Here is a 17,989-nt window from a genome sequence, read left to right as displayed (position 1 = left end):
GAGTTGATTCTGGTGCAGGGTGATATATATGGATCTAGCTTTAGTTTTCTACAAGTGATTAATTTTGCCAGCACCATTTACTGAAAAGGCTGTCTTTCTTCCATTCTATTTCTTTAGCTCCCTTGTCAAAGATGAGGTGGCTATAGGTCTATGGGTTCATTTCTGGGTCTTCAGTCCTATTCCATTGGTCCTCAGGTCTGCTCTTGTGCCAGTATCAAGCTGTTTTGATTACTATGGCTTGGAATTCTATGCCTGTCAGAAAGAATGACACTGTCAGAAAGAATGACTTGGAAAAAATTGTATTAAGTGAAGTAAGCCAGGCCCAAAGAAACATAGGTCCCATGGTTTCCCTTGTTTGCAATGACTAGTACATGTCTAGGACAAGCAGAGAAGGTCAAAGGTTATGTACATATGACCACATGAGATAATGTTAAGCAAAATGTATCCCAAGACAGGGACACAGTGGTTTTTCCTTTCTTGCTAGTGTTTTTAATGTACTTATAATGCACTATGTGATTGTTTTGTTTCTTCGGTATGTTCTTCCCCCATGACATAACCCATTATCACTGGATTTGATGCCGGTGTCCTGCATCTTGTATATACATTTGTGTAATTTAGGGAGGGGAAGGGATATTGCGGAACACATAAATGGGGATGCAGGATGACACACTGTGATGACGAGATGTACAGGACACTATGCTGAAAATGAACTTTAAAATGTTGCGGGGGCGGTTGGGAGGAGGTGGGGAGATGGGGAGGGAAGTGATGGTAGGGGGAAAACAAAAAAGGAGGTAACAATGCTCGCTACAAAATGTACTCATTACCCTACTCATGTAACTGTAACCCCTCTATACAACATTTAAATATATAACTTGCTTACTGGACCAACTGTTGGCCTAAGGCAAAATGACATTAAGGTTATACTTTAAGCTGGACATGTTAGTGTATGTTTAATGACAACACCTAGGAGGTGTTTGAGGCCAGCCTGAGCTGAGAGGAGAAAGGATGGAAAGAGAAGAGAGAAGGGAGAGAGAAAGCGGGGAGGGAGAGAGGGGGGGAGGGAGAAAGAGTGGGAAGGAAGAGAGGGAAGAAGAGAACAAGAAAACCTTAAAGCTGAAACCATTCTAAAATAGCACAATCAGGCCAAGAAAATGACCACTGGCATAATTTTAATCTTTTAATTTAGGGTATGCCTTTGGGTATTTTATTTGGTTCCTAGCATTTTAACTTTAAGCGTTTCCCCTTTGTTCCTTTCTTCTTAATTTTCTTTTACTTTGAGTTTAAAAAATAATGTGAAAACAACATAAAACTATATATTTTAGCTGTACAAGAACAGAAATCAAATTCCCCCTAGAACAGTAATTCTAGCATGCTCCAGTACACACACACACACACACACACACACACACACACACACACACACACACACACACACACACTATAAATACATGCTACAATAGAGCTTTTCATTGCAAAATTCATACCCAAGAGGCAATGTCATTTATCACTGAGTAAATAATGCAAGATAGAAGGAGGATTTTGCTTTATTCCCTTAACTATAAATGAAAATAAGTAGCACTTTGTTGGATTACCACATGTGGTATGATATTAACTTAAATCTCAAACTGTAAGCCAAACTGTAAATAGGATAAACTGTGCTCTCTGGCCTCAAGTTTTAAATAGTCCCTTTTCTTTAAATTCATTGCTTTCACGAAGTATATAAGGGTGACTGCATATAATTTGTAATTACGTAATGAAAGACTCTTTTGTGATAATGTATACACAAAAAAGGAAAAAATGAAAGAAAACAAAACTGGAATTAATGTCGTTGTGGGAATTATAAAAAGTCCCTGTGATGAAGAGCAAGGAAGTAAGGCCAAAGCAGACTCTGAGTCAAAGACCTTTTTGAGGATAAAGAAAGCAAATCACTGTCAGCTGGGCTTGATTTATATATTATAAACAGTCATGGGGGAGGAGAAGTCTACCACATAAACACCAGAAACAAAACCTGATTTTACTCCCACCAGCACATGCCTCTCTCCTGGATCTGCTTAAACCTGATGTAGTGATGGTCTTCAGCTTCCCTAGTGTCAGGGTATGTTTACGCCAGCTATCCAGATCACATCCAAGCACATATATAACATTCCTCTTTAGCACTTAATGAGTTTATGTTCACATTATCAGCAGGCATCAGGTTGCAGAGATCAGAGTGGAAGTGATTTCAGTCTATTTTCAAGGAAGAAATAATTTTTCCCTTTGTTACTTGCTTACAACGTAGAGCATGTTTTAGTTCTCTACAGAGTACCACTTAAACCTAATTACAGTAGAGTGATCAGAAAAGGATTCCTTGGAGAGCATATTACAGTGAAATGAAATGAGATTTCACATTTCTCGACATTTTCAAGAAGTTATGCCTGCCCAATCAAGGAGCTAAAAAGGCTATTTTACCTACTGAACTACAACACAATTTCTCCTTAGGCAATGTGTCTGGGTGTTTTTATATATTTGTTATTTGATATATTTGTTTCTTGACATTATGATAAGTAAAGATTTCACATCTTACATCTTGCCCATCATCCTAGCTCCTTGGGAGGTAGTTGAGGCAAGACTACCATCTCAACTCAAGCTGGGTGTGATTGTGGTGTGCCTGTGTGACTACGTAGGAGGTTGTAGATTGGAAGATCATAATCTAAAGCCATCCCTGGGCAAAAATTCAAGTCCCTACCTGAAAAATAAAGAAAAAAAGGTACAAAATACACCCTAAACAAGTTAATCACTTCCAGTACATTCCTAGACCCCCTTAATTCTCTCTTTTTGGTAGGTTTCATCATGCTGCTTTACACACACATGCACACACCACTTTCTCTTCACCCTCATGTGTGTGTGTGTATATATATATTTTTTTTATATATGATATGTGTATATACCTTTTCACCTCCTTCTCTCTCAGTCCTCACATCATTCCACTCTTTTACATTCATGTCTTATTGTTATCATTATTACCATCATCACCACCATCATCATTATCATTTTAGGTCCAGATTCCACAAATAAGTGAAAATATATGATACGTGGCTTTCATAGTTTGGCTAATCTCACTCTATACGAAGGATCCTGGTCCCATTCATTTCCCTGCAAATGATATAATTTCATTTTCATTTTTCTTTTTTACTGAGTAATATGTACCTTATTTTCTTTATCTACTCATTGGTTGTTGGGTTTAATTGCAATTTTAACAGACACTACTTTAGCTCAGAATTTGTTAGTACAATTCCAAATACCCAAATCTTTAAACTACCCTATATTTATGTTAGCCATTTTAATTTTTCCATAATGCTTATCTGTAAAATCCATAACTCCAAAAGGATCTTAAAAGTAATTAAGGATAATCTGTCTTTGTGAAGGTAAAGGGGGCACAAAAATGGAGGGAATAAGAGTGAACAAATGCAGCAGTAGTAATCACTACACATTATGCTGAAAATGAACTATACAAACTTGTGGGTGAGGATGGGAGGGAAAAACTGGGAGAGAGCAAGGAAGGGGTGACACTGTCCAAAAATAAATATACTCATTATCCGACTTATGTAACTGTAATGTCTCTGTACTTTTAATAACAATGTATTACTTTGTACTTATTATAACAATTTTAAAAACCATTGAGGATAATGAGGAAAAATAGAAGCTAAAGAAAGTGTGGGCAACCTGTGAACAGTCTGGGGAAAAACAATTCCACAAGAAGGGTAGACAACATAGTTCTACAATGAGAGAGAGGGGATAGGCCCATACTGTACACCTGCCCCAGGAAGAAAACATGAAGAAGCTGACCTGGATTGGAGAAGCAGTCTTACCTACATAAAATTGCATAATATTACAATATTTCGCATATTTATATTATTAACTGTTAAGGCTAGAATCATGATTAATAATGATATATAAATGTCCTAACACAGCGTTCCATATATAATAGGCAACATACTATCCAGAAACCACTCAATACCAGAAATGTGAACAGAGAGATTTTCTAGGAATGTGAAAGTTGGTGAAAAGGTATGTAAGAATAAAAAATCAGAAAACAAAACAGGCCCAGACATGGTGGCACACACCTATAATCCTAGTTACTTGGGAGATAAGAGATTGAGAGGATTATGATCCTCAAGCCCCATCTCAACCAACAAAAAAGCTGGGTGCTATGGTATGCACCTGACTTCCCAATTATACAGTAAGTGTAAGTAAGGTATCAAAGTTCAGGCCAGCATTGGCAAAATATGAAACCTTTTTCAAAATAGTAACAAAAGCCAAAAGAGCTAGGGGCATGGCTCTGGTAGTAGAGTGCCTTGCCCATCAAGTGCAAGGTCCTGAATTCAAAACCCTGACTTATGTAACTGTAACCCTGTGTACATCACCTTTACAAAAACAACCGAACAAATACCTGAGTTCAAATCCCCAGTACCACAAGAAGAAAGCAAAGCCAGATTTTAGGCCTACATATAACCTTGCAGAAGTACCAGAAGTACCAAGGTTGTTAACATACAGTGTTTTCAGCTGAGTGTCTCCCCACTACAAGCCAGAAAAAGAATAAAACTTCCACAGCTAAGCTCTTCATGCCTAAGGGGTAGCTGTCAAGTACCAGCCCCAGACCTCTGAACAACTGAATAACCTGTTCTTATGCCCAATTCTCGCATGATTTCCTCTGAAACTTCTAAAACCTAGTCACACAAGTTCAGTCACTGTCCCAGTACAGATTGGTAAATTACAGATTGCTAATAACAGCAGATGTAAAAGGAAGGATCATTATTCTAGAGCTTTGCAAGTCATAGGCCCAAGATAAGTTACTGCTGATCACTTCTGTGGACATAATTCAATTAATTTAGCTTTTATTTTAACAGACCACCCAGTGATTTTAAGGATGCTAAGATAAAAATTAGCAAAACATTTTAAACACTGCTAGAACTAGTATAATTTATTATTGTCTATAAATATTCATGCTGAAAACAGCTCTAGATTAATAGTGTTTGGTTACAGGGTTCAGTACATAAAAATGAAGAGTAAAAATAAAGATTAGAAAAAATTAAAACATATCCAAACTATCAGCTTTTTCAGTAAGATTTAATCTTCTAAAAATGTTTAAAACTATTTAAATATGAACCATTTTTAAAAATTCATTCCTTAAAGAATGTGACAATATTTCTTGAATTAATAATAAATGTTCTGAGACAAAGAGCCTTTCTCTTAGGAGAATATATTTTATCAGCAAAAAGTAACTAAAGATACAGATTCTTCAAATCCATAATCAGGAGAGATTCTAAATCTAATTCCCACTAATAACATCAATTTCCTCTAAAACACATCTACAGAGTCATCATGTGACTATTTTAAAGCTCCAGATATATTCAATATTACTTTTTAAACACAACAAAACAAAACAACTCAAGTGCTCTTTGACTCATGAGTGGGTAAGCCAAATGTACACTATCTACAAAATGGAATGTTATTCAGCCACAAAAAGGAGTAAGTGCCAATATGCTACCGTATGGTCATTGTAAAGGTGTTGTACATTACAGTTGTACATTACAGTTGTACATTACAGTTATATAAGTCAGGCATATGAATGATTTTTGAAAATATAATGTTATGTGAAAGTAAGAAGATATGAAAATACATACATGTTTTATAATTCCATTTATATAACATGCCCAGAAAAGATAAATCCACAGGAATAGATAGTAGTAATTGCCAGAGACTTCTAGAGTATACAGGAATTCCTTTTAGAGTTATGAAAACATTGAACAATTGGACAGTGGTGATGATTGTACAGTTCTGTGACTATACTGAAATTGTATACTCTTTTTTAATTTTTTGTGCCAGTCCTGGGTCTTGAACCCAGGGTGTGGGCACTGTCTCTGAGCTTTTATGCTCAAGGTTAGCACTCTACTACTTGAGCCACAGCTCCACTTCCAGCTTTTTGGTGATTAATTGAAGTTAAGAGTCTCACAGACTTTCCTGCCTCAGTTGGCTTCAAACTACAATCCTCAGATCTCAGCCTCCTGAGTAGCTAGGATTACAGGCATGAACCACTGGCATCCTGCTAGAATTGTATGCTGTTAATGAGTCAATAATAAGTTAATAATAATAATAAAATAAAAAGTTCTTAAAAACCTTCAGTAATTTTTCCTGCAAGTGTCCTAGAGAAGATACAATATTTTACTTAATTTGGAAGAAAAGTCAGAAAATGTATATAAATAATATTTTACAAACTCAGTGCTTAAAAAAGACGATGTACATATTCCTTTAAATGGAATTTTCAGTTAAAAACTACATTTTGCCAAAGGTACATTTCCTTTGAATGTAACATAACACTTCAAATGCATAATTCATTTTGTATATTGAAGACGGTTTTAAAATTGTGGGCCTGTGTGTGAAATAGTACTTCCAGACTTGACATACATATTACCATGCTGTTGTCACCTGTGTGTGTGGGTATGTGTATGTGTGCCTGCATGTGTGCGCACAAGTCCTAGGGTTTGAACTTAGGGCCTGAGCACTGTCCCTGAGCTTTTGTGCTCAAGTCTAGAGCTCTACCACTTAAGGCTTCACTTCCAGCTTTTTAGTGGTTAGAGAGGAGTCTCATGCATTTTCTTTCCCAGGCTGGCTTTGAACCACAATCCTCAGATCAGCCCCAGGAGTAGTAGGATTATAGGTGTGAGCCACCAGACCTGGCATATATTTCTTTTTTGGCAGTCCTAGCATTTGAACCCAGGGTCTTGAGGCTGGCACTCTACTGCTGAGCCAGCCCTGGTTTTTGCTACTGGCTTTTAGGAGTTTTGCATCCCTTTCAGCATGCACCTAAGCCACTGTAGTCTTCCCATCATTGCTAGGATGACAGGTACTACATCCTGCTTCTTCCATGGAGATAAGCACCTCACACATTTTTTTCTGCTTGGGCTGACCTAGAACGGCAATCCTCCTAATCTCAGCCTCCCTATATAGTTTAGGATGAAAGAAACATGCCACTGTACCAGCTATGAGTTGAGAAGAAGGGCTCTCAAACTTTTCTATTCCAGTTGGCATAAAATGCTCTGGATTTCCCAAGTAGCTGGGATTACAGTTGTGAGTCATCAATGCCTGGGTCTACCTTTAGTAGTTTTGCCTCTTCAAATCATATGGTATTACTTATTAAACATTTTTCTTACCTTATTTTTATAACCTTACTTTTAGCAATAATGTATAAAATCATGGGTTTAATATGGTAACTTTTTTGTCAGATATTAAAATAAATATGAAAGACCTAAAGTAAATTTAAAAGATTTAGCTGAGTACTAGTGGCTCAGGCCTGTAATCCTAGCTACTCAGGACGCTGAAATATAAGGACTGTGGTTCAAAACCAGCCCAAGCAGGAAAGTCCATGAGACTCATCTCCAATTAACCAGCAAAAAGCTAGTGTGTGGTTTAAGTGGTAGATGCCAAAATTGAATGGAAAAGCCAAGTGAGTGCATGTCTATTCTATTCTATTCTTTCTCTCTCTCTCTCTCTCTCTCTCTCTCTCTCTCTCTCTCTCTCTCTCTCTCTCTCTCTCTCTCACACACACACACACACACACACACACACACACACACACACAGTAATAGGGAAATTAGACTGTTCAGAAAAAACTACTATTTTTCTCCCTAAAGTGAGGGGTCTAGTGTGTGAGCTCATTGATAGAGCATTTTTAACACTGGATTCTTTTTAGGTTTTGCATGTGGCTTTGAGATTATGTGAAAAGGTATACTTCTCCAGTACTTTCTTAAGAATCTTCATTACTAGCCCCAGTCCTGGGCTGGAACTCCAGGCCTGGGCACTGTCTCTGAATTCCTTTTGCTTAAAGCTAGCATTCTACCACTTGAGCCTGAGCTCTATTTCCAGATTTTTCTGTTGATGTGGTACTAAAGAATGGAACCCCAGGCTTCACGTAAGCTAGGCAAGCACACTACCACAAAGCTACATCCCGAGCCCCAGCAACTAAGATTCTTATCTGTGAATAGTCTCAGAAATTCATAAAAACATTTATATCTCAGAATTCCCCAAAGTAAAAATTATAATCAGATAAGTCATCTCTCTCCCTGGGAATCCAGCAGTTTTTATTAAGTGTGGTCCAAGAACCGCATATCCTAGAATCAATGTCCGAAGAGGGCAACAGGCTGGTGGGAGTGGCATTTGGTAAAAATGCAGACTCTTAGGGATTAGAAGTAGAATCTCTGCCTAGCAAAAGTGAGACCCCAGTTTGTCAATATTTAAGACTGTTAAAAAGAGAAAAAAATCTACTCTCTTGGATATTGTCAGATCTACTAAATCAGAATCAACAAAGATATTGGCCAAACACCAAATTTTGAATCAGATGCCCAAACAATTCTTATGTACCTAATGTTTCTGAACCAATCAGCAACCTGAACCAACTCAAGCCCACAAAAATGAGATTCTCACATTCACTGTATAAATTTTAAGAAAAAAACAAAAGAATTGAGGATAAATATTTGAAATGAGAAAGCAAGCAAAGGGAAAAGCTCTCCTCCATTAGAATCTGGCAGAACTGAGACTCCAGGTAAACTGCAGCATGAACTGGGTATTTCTCCACCTACAAGAACACCACTACCTACTACTGTTATCTATAGGGAAGAAGTCTTTTCTGTTCTCAACTTGAAACATAGTGAGAAATGCCATTCCTACATTAAGAATAAAGGATGTTCTAGAACTTAAAGTTACATGTAAGGAAGTTTTCATTTGATTTTTAAAAATACTTTTCCACTACAATCAGGTTGAATTGGTTGAGTCAGTGGTTCACAAACTTGGATGTAAACAAAGAGTTGCCTGAAGAGCTTGTTAAAACACAAGACTACTGGGCCCTAAGAATTCGCATTTCAATCTTCCCTAGACATTCCATGAATCAGAGGTTGTATAACTACGGCAAATCAACAGTAGACACAAATTTGTGTCTATAAAAATCCTATTTTGAAATAAAAACAAAATAAAATGGGGAAAAAAGCATTTTTATTTCTAATAAGTCCCATGAGATACTGGTAACTCTTGGTCTAGAGATGAGACTTTGAGAACTACTGGCTCAAGGCTGATTGGTTCCCAACCAGCACTATTAGCATTCACTGTAAATTTCAACTATGCTAAGAAATACTTGCATCTGGCAAATGTTCTGATCACTTGCTATAGGGCTTCTCATGTAAGACTGTTACTGCTTAATATATTGAGGAAGTTCTGAAACATGTAGTAAGTATGAGTAATACATATGTTCTTTCATGGCAATCACAGAGATTAGTATCCTTCTTTTCGCTCCCAATTCCTGTCCTCTGTCTGACCTACAGTCCCCACTTCTTACCCTGAACCAACAGGCTTTTGTCATCTCTGTAGCAAATGATATTTCCTACTGCAGGAAAACCATAGGAAGGGCAAGAGGTCTCTCTGTTCCTGTCCTAGTGGACTATACTGAGAGAGATCAGGACAGGCTGCCTCCACTTCAAGATTTATTTGGTGATCATATCACAAGGCAGCAGCTGTACAGATGAACTCAGCAAGGAGGACTACACCCATAGCCAAAATGAGGTCAAGGATAAACCCAAAAATTCTCTAGAAATGTCAGAAGCATTCAGATTTCAATATTTACCTCTTGTTCTTTGTGGGAGTAAATATATACACAGTAACATACATACATTTCCCATTCTGAGATAGATCCAGATTTATACACTGCAGATTGGTATTCATTCTCATGAAATGGCTTTTTATATAATCGCAGTAAGATTTAACTGCAGATAGCACTGGTGACTCATGCCTATAATCTTAGCTACTCAGGAAGCTGAGATCTGAGGATCAGGGTTTGAAGCCAGCAGGGCAGTATTGTCCATGAGACCCTTTTTTGGGGGGGGGGAGGGGCGGTTGTGGGCCCTGAACTCTGGGCCTGGGCACTGTCCCTCAGCTCTTCAGCTCAAGGCTAGCACTCTACCACTTGAGCCACAGTGCCACTTCCAGCTTTTTTCTTTTTGCTTATGTGGTGCTGAGGAATCAAACCCAGGGCCTCATTCATGCAAGGCAAGCACTCTACCACTGAGCCACCTTCCCAGCCCTGTCCATGAGACTCTTTTTTTTTTTTGGGGGGGGGGGTCCGGTCGTGGGGCCTGAACTCTGGGCCTGGGCGCTGCCCCTCAGCTCAAGGCTCAAGGCTAGTACTCTACCACTTGAGCCACAGCACTACTTCCGGCTTTTTTCTTATGTGGTGCTGAGGAATCGAACCCAGAGCCTCGAGCATGCAAGGCAAGTGCTCTACCACTGAGCCACCTTCCCAGCCCCAAGAGACTCTTATCTTTGATTAACCACCAAAAAGCTAGAAGTGAAGCTGTGGCTCAAGTGGTAGAGCACTAGCCTTGATCACAAAAACATGAGGACAGTGGCCTAGGCCCCAAGTTCAAGCCCCAAGATTGGCATCAAACTACACTCCTATCATCAGGTTCTCTGTATGGTGAAATTAACATATGTTCAGTTCATCTTTTCCAAGAGAAGAAATTTCAATAAATTCCTGGTAATTCAAAAGCTCTTCGGAGCAAGTTAAGGAAATGCATTTGCTATGACAAATATCTATGGACGATACTAAAGAAGAAACTCAATCATCTTTTAAATATGAACATGCAAATGGGTATCCACAATTTGGGTACCATGTTAAAATTTATCAGGAAATTTTACATATTAGATTGAATAGTTTATTTACATTTGAAATGTCATTCCTTATAGAGACTAAGATGCATATGCTATGGGGGGAAAAAAAAAGAACAAACCTGGAGACCAGAGAATTACACCAATTTGTAGAAGAGACATAGAATGCTTTTAGTGTTGGCCATAAGCTGGTTAAATGCTGTAACTACTACAGACCATTACAACTTACTCTGAAGTCTAAATGTACAATTTTTAAAATTCACTATTAAAAAACTAAACAGAGCATGGTATTTCCAGAATTTAATATACATTCTTTATTAGAAAAATGTTAAGCCATGTTTCAAATTTAAAAAAAAAAACATGTCCTTGGGCATCCATTTATTCAAATGTGACCACTGACGGATCTTAGACTTGGCCAAAACTGAACATGTGCAAATAGCACATAGACTGTTCCATGTCATCTGCCATTAGAGAACAATCACTAGGATGGGCTGCTGCTGCTATTTAATGTCCTCTTTTGTTATACTTGTGGGTCTATATTCTGTATTCAGTTTGAATGTGTTTTCATGACCATTATAATAATCCATTTTTCCTTCAACTGAAGTGCTAGGTCCTAGCACTTCTGTATGAAATACTGGTTACCACATTTTATCTTTTACAGTGCTGGGGATCAAACCCAGGGTTTTTGGGGCAGCTGGTCGGACCCCCATCCGAAGTGGAGGGGAGAGCAAATCCACTGGAGGCTCTATCCCGGGTTTTGCAAACCATATGAAAGAATCCTTTATGACCATCCTAGGGGACCACCCAGAGGCAGGCAGGAACAGGAGAAACATTAGTGTAATGATTATTAGAGGGGCCATATCTCCCCAGGAGAGAGCACATAGCATCTGGCCCCATCCAACTCACAGGGAGGTCTGGGGGAAGTGAGGGCAGAAGTGAGGTAAAATGAATGCAGCAGGTAGGTCTGGGCAGAGAGAGGGAGTGGCCAGCTGTTAAGGTGGTTGTTCCAGGGCGAGGAGAAGCTCAGGTCTGGATGGAGCTGAGGACCAAAGGTGGGGATAATACTAATGTTCTACCACTGAACTAGCTACATTCCAGCCTGGTCATCATTCTTTTTGTGTGTATGTGTTGGTCCTGGAGCTTGAATTCAAGGCCTGGAAGCTGTCTCTGAGCATTTTTGTACAAGGTTACCATTCTACCATTTGAGTCACAGCACCACTTCTAGCTTTTTGGTGGTTAATTGAAGATAAGAGTTTTACAAACTTCCTTGCCGAGGCAGGTTTTTAACTGTGATTCTTAGATCTCAACCTCTGGAGTAACTAGATTTACAGGTATAAGCCACCAGCACCTAGGCCCAATCATCATTCATTATTAAGGTAATAAGGGAGCCTTTTCTTTAGGCTCCCTTATATCTAAATGTGCAATAGATCAACTTCATTAAAAAAACTTGGACAAGAATAAATTAAAATTAGAATAAGTTGAAACATCAATACTTGTGAGATATAGTAAGTCAGGGCTTTCCATACCATTTACATATATCCTTTTTTGCAAGGACAACACTAATGGATAATAACAAAACCTATTATCAGCTTGTATCTGTAGAAAATGTAGGGTTTTGTTTTGTTTTGTTTTCAATCCTTTGAAACAGAGGTGGGAGTTGGTACTCATTCGTTCTTAATTTTTAGAAGTAGTTTTTAACCCCATTAAGACAAGATTTAAGAAAAAGAAACAAGTTCACTGATGTCTGAACATTACCAAATTTAGGGAAAATCCTTAAAATGTGTATCTCACACGTTTCTTATGTTCTTTGTACTGAGTCTACTGAAATTAGTTCTTAAAACTACACACATTAAAAACAAGTAAGAAGAAAGCAAGAAGAAAACAACAGAATAGTGAATAAAAGGCAGAGAAAGAGGAAAGCTAAGAGTCATAAGATTTCAGTACATATTCACATTCTCCTAACAGAACAGATTTCATAATCAGACACCTAAATGTAAAGGAAATGGTTTTTAAAGTTAACTCCCAGAACACAGAAACCAGAGCTTTTTGAAAAATAATAGAGGTAAAAGAATCACAAAATAAGATCAAGAAAATATTGAAAAAGAACAAAGAACTACTCACCTAAAATTGCTATAAAAACCAAGTTAGATAAATCTCAGGACAAGTTAAAGGAAATGACTGCATCAGGAAGAGCAGAGAAGCACTTCCCAGGTACAATAAGGAAGCAAATATTCAGAAAGCTTCACTTCTGGTCTCATTTAAAAACTCTTAAGCTCTTGTAACCATGGCATTTACTTGCTTCATAACTACAGACAGGAAAATGTATCTAAATTTCTCTCTCAAAATAATCTACTCATTGCCAACAATCTGCACCTTTACTACACTCAAACTAATAGTCCTTTTTTTAACATTAGAAAACATGATTGATAAATCCACAGTACATGTAAAATAAAGTACTATAAATACATTAAGTGATGAGTAATGATGATAACACAGACACAATCATAATCTAGTTTTTCATTATTGTGATGATTACTATATAATTCTGGGAGAAACTTATAGTAAAAACTGAGATTGAAAATTGGTTGCTGAAATATCTGACTTAAGCTTTTTACATTATTTTTATTGTTTGTTTCTTTGTAATCTTATTTTGGGGTAGAGGCATAATACTGGGCTAGAATTCTAGACCTTGTGTTTGCTAGGCTCTCACTGAGCCATGCCTCCAGCCTTATTTCACACTCTTCCAGATAATGTTCCCCTTCTTGCCCAGGCACATGCTTGGACTGCAATACCCATATTTGAGGCTTCTCATCATAGCTATGATGACAGGAGCATGCCCAACTTCTTACACAGAGATGGGATGTCAAAGGCTTGTCTTCCTGTTCTGGCCTAGACCACAATCTTCCATTCTCAAGCTCCCACCTAGCTATGATTACAAGCATGTGCCACCAAATCCAACACCACCAAGCAAGCAATTATTGCTGTCTTTTCTAGTTAATGCCTCAACACTGTCATTTCCCTTTAGTGAATACTCTATAAACTTTATATTCCTCAATCTTTTCCCCATTAAATCAATACTCAATATCAGCAAATTTACTTGCTTTACTTAAAAATTTTTACCATCAAAACCAGAACTACAACACATTCTTGTACCATACCACAAACTTATTTGCATCTATTCCCTTTTATTTTCCCCATTTCCCTAGGAAAGTAGAAGTATCCTTTATACTTCATCGTTTAATTGTGACCTCTACTCTGAGTATCAATCATATCTTGTTGCTCTCCTTTGGGTCCTTTCTCAATTAGTAAATTCTGTAGGTTCTTTCAGCCCTTAATTTGGGAATATTAACACAATTATCAAACCATCTTTAATATTCTCTTTTCTCTTAGTATTTGTGGTTTCATTCTCTCATATGTTCCTGCTTTTTTGGCTCTCCCTCCTCCCACTTTTTAGATGTAGGTGAGTCCTGCAGTTCTAGCTTCAAATCTTACTTGACTGCAATCCCTGTAGGAGAACTTCAAATCTCAGAGATCCCAGACCTGATCTCTTTTAATTACACTTTGCCTAGTGAATGACACCACCATGTACCCAGCTGCCCAAGCAAGAAGAATCCTGGGATTATGGTTGATTTCTCACTCACTCACATAAACAATCTCTGTAATGTCAATTGAAGTTATCTCTTGTATCTTCCCATCAGTTCATTCTCTCTGCAATCAGTCTAATACAGGCCCTTATCTCTCATCTAGAATACATTATTATAGGAATTATAATTAAGTACATAATGAGTAAAAGGCTTAGAGGTTCCTCTTAGAAGCAAGGACACTACACAAACATAGTGAGTGAGGTATGATTCCAAATAACAAACACACCAGAATTCTTTTTACAGAATGGATTCTGATATGAGACAAATATAGGCAGATCACTTTAAAATCTCAAGCTTGAGAATTTTCAACTGTCTAACAATGGGGAAAAGATACAAATCTAAGGGCCCTTTGACCCCTTAACACTTATTCTACGATTCTTCTACCAGACATTACTTGTGACATATACAAGATATTGCTGGTGCCAAAAGAAGTAGGCTGACTTGCCTCTCTGGATCCCAAAACATATCAAGTACATCCTAAGTTATTACTTTTGAAAAAAACCTTTGCTTTTAAATGTCAAAGAAATTAAATGTAAGCAAAGAAAAAGCCAAGAAAAAATCATAATGAAATTGATTGTGTATATATATCTGCTCCTTAAAATACTTCCTTTAGGAATCAAACAACACAAAGTAATGTTAGCAGCAAAATGAGTGTGCCATAAACCATTCTGACAGTCACTAATATTATGAACAAAAAGCTCACCCCTAAATAGAGATCTCAGAGCATTTGAATTGTGCAATACACAGTCAAACACAGTAAAACACAGTAATATTTTTTTCTTTACACACACACACAAAGAAATCTTCAAAAAGTTTCAGGATCTGCATTTCAAAGACCAGGCTCTCAGAGAAGATTAAAAACTAAGCTGGGCAAATATAGTCTGGCTTCCACTTTAATGGTACCATCCCATTCAAATGAGGCACCGTTACACTTTTGACAGTTTAGTTTCAGTTGTTCTTCCACTGCTTACTAAGGTCACAAATCATTGCTTACTGTTTTAAAGACAGTATAAAAGCAGAAGAGAGAAGAAAAGCATAACAGGCAAAACAAAATATAATGCAATTTGGTACTGACAAAACCTAGATATAAATTAGCTTTGGAGCAAGACAGCTCAAATTCAAATCTCAATTTCACCATCTACCGGCACATAATTTTAATAATTTACTTAATTTCTGTGTCTTAGTTCCTCATCTATAAAAAGGGAATAAAGTATAATATCTACATCTGTGACAATGAGAATGAGATCTACTATCTGTGACAATGAGAAATTAATTACCAAAAAAGCAGGAGGCAAACTCAAATTCAGTTTGAGGGCCAAATGCTAATAAAAATTGCAGAAATTATATTACAGAACAGAACAGTGATGTTCACAAACTAGCAGCATTTAAGAAGGCAAAAACTTGTGCAGTATGTTAAAAACAATTCCATTAAGCCTACTCTCAGTGGGTCATGTCTCTAATCCTAGTTACTCAAGAGACTGAGATCTGAGTAGCAAGGTTTGAAGCCAGCTCAAACAGAAAAAATCCAAGAGACCCTTATCTCCAATTAACCAGCAAAAAGCCAGAATTAGGGGTGTGGTTCAAATGCAGAACACTATTCAAGTGAGTAAAAACATAAGAAAGCATGAGGCAATGAGTTCAAGTTCCAGTAATGGCACAACACACACACACACACAAAAAAAAACTTCCATCCTAAATATATGATTTTCATTCCTAAAGAAATAAAACGTCCAACTGCAAAATTACTCACTTCTTGAGAGCTCCAAATAGAAAGGACTTAATGAGCTATTTTATTGCCATTTGCCTAATTCTTTTCCTTGTCTTTTATTTCTGTTTCTTTCTTTCCTCTCTCCCTACTTTCTTTCTCTCTCCCTCTCCTTTCCTCCCTTCCTCTCTGCCTCCCTTCCTTCCTTTTCTCCTGGAGTTTGAACCCAGGGTCTTTCAATCAGATGCTCTACCACTTGAGGTATACCCTTGTCCCTTTTGCTTTAGTTTCTTTTTTCTTCTTTCTTGCTTTCATCATTTCCTTTTCCTTCCTTCCTTCTTTCTTTCTCTTCCTTCCTTCCTTCCATCCCTTCCTTCCTTCTTCCCTCCTTCCTTCCTTTTTGTGGAGAGGAGCTCCATTTTGGGGGGGGAGGGGGCTCGGGCCAACCAGTGGTCCTTTCTATGCCTCCCTTGCATCTAGGAAGAAAAGTACAGGCTTTAAAGTCATATATAGTACTCAATTTAAATCATTGTGCATTTTCAACAAATTAGTTTCACATAACTCAGCCTGTTCCTCCACACACACCCCATAAATTGAGGCCAACAACCCCTAACTCACTAGGCTGTTGTGTGAACTAGGGAGAAAATACACTCATGGGTACAGTCCAACAATGTTGCCAAAAAGACAAAGTTGCCAACAAGCAACTTTATATACTTACCTTATCTTAATTTGTTTCTCAAGTATTGCAAGAAGCTAATCTTACCAACTAGCAAAGCAATGGTAAGCTACATGAAATACAATATACTGTATTTTAAAACAGAATGTACTAATAGGACAAGAAAACAAAATAAAACCGCACAAAAGAGATCACGAATTGAACTGGTCCTTCATTCCATCTACCCCACATCTACTCTGGTTGGTTCTGTAAAGACTCATATTTTTTTTTTAATCGAGCCTATGAGTCATATTGTTACTTTTAAAGCAATCTAAGCATTCCTACAGGGTTCTATTACTTATTCTGAGGGCTACCTTTGCAAGTGAAATTTGTCATGAGTGCTTGAGAAGAGCAGTATTTTAATGAAGTGCTATTTACAGTTCCATGCATTTCAACTGCTTGGTGGGCTCTCCTGGGGATCTTTTAATCTCAAGAGACGTTCATAGGACCACAGCACCACGACGACCACCACACACCCACAAATACATGCATTAATGAATAAACTCCAGCAGGGCGGGGGGTGGAGGGGGGGATGCTTCCTGGGGACATCAAATGTCCAAAGTTGTTGCTCTCGGTAAGCACCCTCGGGGGCGGGGGCGGGTGAAATCGGCAGAATCTGAAACTATTTTTGCTTGTTAAACCAGGCAGAGGAGACGCGCTGCTGCGGGGCTAGGAGCGGGGACGCGCTGGCGAGGAGGGCCTGCCCGGTAAAAAGAGGCCTAGGCCGGGTCTTGCCCCCCCAGGAGAGGAGACAAATCCCCGCGCCATCCCGAGAGCCGAGGAGGCGACAAGTCCTCGGGATAGGTTTCCGCCCCTGTCAGAAAGAACTGAGGCGGGAATGGAGTCCCCACTGATGAAGATGAGGGTAAAAGCGGGCCTTCCGAACGGGAATGCTTTGGAGAGGAAGGCAGCGACCCAACACGGAACGAACAGGTTACCTGTCTCAGCCGCCTGCCCTCCAGTCTCCACTTCCGCAGACTCCGGGTTACTACGGGCTACCCAGGCACGCGCACGCGTGACGTCATTCACGCGCGCCAGCGGCCGCAACGGTCCCGGCCCGCCTTCCTTCGAGGTAGGTCTGCGCAGGCGCGGGTCTAACTAGACCCTGGAGCTGCTGAACACTTGGCTTGCTTGGGGTCACCGAGCCCTGTCGAGTGCCCAACTACTACTACTTAGGCTCCTCCTCCCCCCCCCCCCCAATAGTTACTGAATTACAAATGTACACTATTTTTGCCG

General features: G+C 38.6%; 1 protein-coding gene across 4 annotated transcripts in view; it reads right to left on the bottom strand.

Moving 5' to 3' along the window:
* Aopep (aminopeptidase O (putative)) overlaps window positions 1-17,760 on the bottom strand; it is a 342,923-nt gene extending 325,163 nt beyond the window's left edge. For all 4 annotated transcript variants that reach the window (XM_070033698.1, XM_070033700.1, XM_070033701.1 and 1 more), the window contains exon 1: window positions 17,692-17,760. The gene's annotated coding sequence lies outside the window, so the exon portion shown is untranslated. The remainder of the gene's footprint in view (window positions 1-17,691) is intronic.
* Window positions 17,761-17,989: the final 229 nt, after the last annotated feature.

Source organism: Dipodomys merriami, unplaced genomic scaffold (genome assembly GCF_024711535.1).
Source record: "Dipodomys merriami isolate MVZ:Mamm:240054 unplaced genomic scaffold, mDipMer1.0.p SCAF_22, whole genome shotgun sequence".
NCBI lineage: Eukaryota > Metazoa > Chordata > Mammalia > Rodentia > Heteromyidae > Dipodomys > Dipodomys merriami.
The sequence above is the reverse complement of the archived record's forward strand: the minus strand, read 5'-3'. Positions and strand labels throughout refer to the sequence as shown.